Source organism: Nycticebus coucang, chromosome 9, assembly GCF_027406575.1.
Source record: "Nycticebus coucang isolate mNycCou1 chromosome 9, mNycCou1.pri, whole genome shotgun sequence".
NCBI lineage: Eukaryota > Metazoa > Chordata > Mammalia > Primates > Lorisidae > Nycticebus > Nycticebus coucang.
Genome location: NC_069788.1, coordinates 61,449,119 through 61,453,924, shown reverse-complemented (window position 1 = coordinate 61,453,924; position 4,806 = coordinate 61,449,119).

Sequence of the window (4,806 nt, the reverse complement as noted above, 5' to 3'; positions counted from 1 at the left end):
AAATACTGAAAGTTACATTTATTTCATACAACATAGCGAAGTTTATACTCAGTCTCCCTGATATGAATTGGCAAATGAAAGAAAATGCAATAATTTTGGAGAGAGGAAGGGCCTCAGCAGTTTCTGATTTTTTTCAGCATGGATTCTTTTGTGTGATGCTTGGTTCTAGAAAAGTAAAAATAGCAGAGGTTAATGGAAGTCTGTTGGTGTGGAGATTGGAATGGTTGAAATGGGAAGGGGTGTTGGGAGTCTGAGAGTATTAACAACTTTAATTAAAAACAACAAAGAAAACCTCAGACCCACCAGGGTGGCTATTAACAAAACCCCAGAAAATAACAAGCACTGGTAAGCACGTGAAGAAGTTGGAACCCTGTGCACTGTTGGTCGGGATATAAAATGGTGCAGCTACTATGGTATGGTATTTTCTCAAAAAATTAAAAATAGAATTACCATATTGTTGCAGGAAGATGAGGGCCCGGCGGAGAGAATCACCAAGATGTGGAGGAAGGGCTTTTCTCAGCTGGCGGAGCCACAGTAGAACTAAAGCTCCAAATGGCCTCTCCCAGACTGGCTATGTCCTTTTCCTTTTATCTCCAGCCAAGGGCTCCTTGTCCACAGGTACCCTCCTTATTGGTCAGTTTGATTGAGCTGGAGAAGGCCAGCACAGGATATTACAGAAGCAGAAGCAAACGTTACTTTCAAGGTCTCAAGAAGTTCAGTATCTACAAATTCCTAAGAGCTGAGGCACCACAAGGAGGATTTTGTTCTTTCAGACCTTACTTTCCCTGGATATCCTCTTTTAGTATGAACCAGCAATTCTACTACTGGGCATCTAAAAGAATGGGAAGCAGGATCTGAAAGAGACATTTGTACACCCCTGTTCATAGCAGCATTATTCACACTAGCCAGGAGGTAAAAGCCACTCGAGAGTGCAATGATGGAAAGACGGATTAATGAAATGTGGTCTATACATCCAATGGAATAGCATTCTGCCTTAAAAAGGAAGGAAATATTGTCTCATGCTACAACATGGATAAACCTCAAGGACGTTATCCTCAGTGAAATAAGCCAGTCACAAAAAGACAAATATACCATATGATTCCACTTAAATTCATAGAGACAGAAAGCAGAATGGTGATTGCCAGGGACTTCCCAGAATGAGAAATGGGCAGCTGTAGTTTGGTGAGGACAGAGTTTTGATTTTGCAATATGGAAAAGGTCTGGAGATCTGTCTCACAGCAATGTAAATATACTCACCACTACTGAAGCTTCTGAAAATTACTTAAAAATGGTTGGGATGGTAAATTCCTTCTCTTAGGAGGGTCAACTCTACACAGGCCGAATTAGTGCTGTATTCGTTTAGCATCTCCACAGCGCTGGTAGTGTTTATGTGAGGCAGATCATGTCACTTTTCTGCTGAGAATCCTCCAGCAGTTACAGTAACTTACTCAAAAGCTTCAAAGGACTGACACCATCTCCCCACAACCACCATTCCTTCTTCTCCATCCTCATCTGCTACCACTTATCCTCATGCCCTCTGTTCCAGCTCCCTGGTCGCCCTGCTATTCCCTGGGTCCACGGGATATATTCTCACTGTACACGGGCTGATTTCTCTGCCTGGAATGTTCCTCTCTCAGATTCCTACACTCCTTCCTACTACTCACGCCTTTACCTTTTTGGATCTTGCACAGTTACTTTTTGGAAACACCCTTCCCCCAATCATCCTATTTAGAATTGCAACCTAGTCTTACTACCTCCCCAGCTTTCCCTAACCCCTTTCCCATCTTTCGTTTTCTCCGTTGCACTTACCCCCACCTGACATATATCTCATTTGTTTGTTTGGCCTTTGTGTCTTTGTCTCTTCACTGGAATGTAAGCTCCATAAAGGCTAATATAATTTTACTTTTTTTTTTGTGGGAAGGAGACAATCTCACTCTGTCACCTTGGCGGTAGAGGGCAATGGCATCACAGCTCAGAGTAACCTCAAAATCTTGGGCTGAAGTGATCTTCTTTGCCTCAGCCTCCTCAGTAGCTGGGACTATAGGCACCTGCCTATGACTTTTTTTGTTTTTAGTAAAGATAGGGTCTAGTTTTTTTTCTTTTTAGTTGAGACTGCTTAGGCTGGTCCAAAGTGCTAGGATTACAGGTGTAAGCCACCATGCCCTGCCTAATTTTACATTTTTATTCATTGCTTTTCCTTTTGTTAATTCTCGGCATCTTGTGTGGTGCCAGCACATAGCAGACTTCCAATAAATAGTTGTCCAAGTAATTGAATGAATGAATGACCACAGAGAGCACTTGCAGTGTTAAGATGATTGAATAATTTCGAATGGTGTATGATCAAATCTTTTTTCTGTGAGTGCTCATCCTAGGCTTGAAAAAAACACAAACTTTGTAATACAAGACCTTCTTTGTCTTGTATTTAACAAGGATTAACAAGCACAGGATTTAACCTGTATTAAGTAGCAATTGATTGATGTTTTTCTGTTGGCACACTCTTCAGTCATTTCCTGTCACAAACTGAAGCAAAGGTCATGTTAGATAAGCACTCAATTAAGTCTTTAGATGATGTCAGTGTGTAAACAGCTTATGAGTCTATACACACAATAATCTTCACATTATGTTGCAGGTTGCTAAGTCGCCAGTAACACAATTCCTGCTAACTTGCTACCTATATTCCTTTATGGTTCCCAATCTTTTATTAAGGCCTTCCTCAACATTTTATTATAAAATATTTCAAACACACAGGCAAATTGAAAGAATTTTATAGTGAATCTCCATATAATTGTCCTCTAGATTCTATTATTAACATTTTAGCACACTTGCTTTAGCACTTAACTATCTATCCACCTGTGATTAAGTCTTTTTCTTAAAAAACTATCCCTTTAGCCAACCCCTTGAGCCCAGGAGTTCAAGACCAGCCTAGGTAACCTAGCAAGACCCTGTCTCTACAAAGTATTTATTTATTTTCTTTTACATTAGTATAAGTAACACAAAATACAAAATATTTTTTAAGAAAAATTAGCCAGGTGTGGTGGCACATGCCTGTAGTCTTACCTACTTGGGAGGCTGAGGCAGGAGGATTACTTGAGCCCAGGAGTTCAAGGCTACAGTGAGCTACGATGGTGCCACTGCACTCTAGCCTGGATGACAGAGTGAGACATTGTCTCTTAAAAAAAAAAAAAAATCCATTTATCCATCTCTAATTAAGTCTTTTCATTTCTTCAGAGCATAGTTCTGGGTGTTAGAAATGCAAATTATTGAATCCCACTTTAGGCCTACTGAATCCAAAAATTGGGAGGAAAGGCTGGAGGAGGTATTGGGAGGGGTATGGGAGAGGGTGAGGAGAGTAACCACAATCTGCTTTTTAAACAAATCATCCAGGTGTTTCTGAGGCTAGCTTAAGTTTGAGAAGCACTATTTTACATAAACCTGTCTGACTTAGTCTACCTGTTTCAATGGAGATCCACTTACATCATTGAAGTTAGAAGTCTCAGGTGTTTTACCAAAGAGAGAGGCTCTAACGGCACAGCTGCACACAGGAACCCTCCCCCGACAATAAGACTGCCCCAATATATTTGTTGATAGCAGCTGCAGTACAGTCTTAGTAAAGTGGGTAAGAAGTTCAGGGACTGGTACTTACTGGGAGAAAGGGGACCAAAGACTCCATTCTTGGCAAAGGAAAGCACCCCCAGAAAAAGAGGAAAACCAAATAGTAAGCTGAGTGAGTCGGAACAAAGAAAAGTCAGCTAATTCACATTTAAGCTAGCCATTGCTAGCAAGCTTCTTAACTTTTCTGAAATTCTAGGCTGTTGGGATACAGCTTACAAACACCCTGCTGGGTCTGTGAGCTCTCTGAGGAGAGCAATGGTCCACAGAAGAGGCTATGACAATGTCTTAGAAAAGATGCATCTTCGGGGCGTTTCCTGCCCTTAAACAGGCAAAGCTGATACCCATTGGGGAGATTTGCATTTGCCTGGGGCAGAGACCAAGGGAGTAGCTGGAGCTCTGAGATACGGGCAGAAGAGATTATATCCCTTATAGCAGAGGAAAATCTTCTGTGGTTGTGATGGGAGGAAAATGTCTTCCTCCCACAGATCCCTCAGAGAATAATGCTGGTTGTGTTTTACTCCATAGAGAATTAGTGGAGTTTAACACCTGCCTAGAAATCTGTGTATGTGACCTCAAGCAGGAGGCTCTCTGGATATAAGGCTCATATTTCAGATTACTGAAGGCCACCCTTACAGTTAATAACAATAACAATAGAAGCTTATATCATCAATCTGAGAAACTGCTGACGGCTTTGTTCCCTCCCTCATCTTACACTCTGGGCAAATAGACTTGTGGAGAGAACTGTAATACGACAATGGCCGCTGGCCTAAAATGGCGGAGGGATGGGAAAAACCTAACCTGTAGAGATAGCTGCTCCCTAGAAACAGATGACGCGCTAACTGCTTGTACTACATTAGGCAACCTATAACAGAGCCCCTTCCCTAAGCCCGGGGCCCCCTCCTCAGCCGGTGAGACTCAGTGCAGAGGCGTCCCTCCAGGAGGGTTTTAGACTCTGTAGGGAAGATGAGACAATTAGGCTTTCTCGCCTGAGGGCCACGAGGGGCCGGATTATTTTGAGTAAGGATGATTAGTCAGGCAGGTGTCCGTGCTTTCTTAAGTAATGGTCATTAGGCGTGATTCAGAGCCACTGTTGTTCTGGCCACTACTTAAGGCTTTCCACCCGGGGGGACGCGTTGGCGCTTGCTCACCTGTCCTCCGCAAGCTGCCTGCAGGGCGCCCCACGGGTCTGTCTGA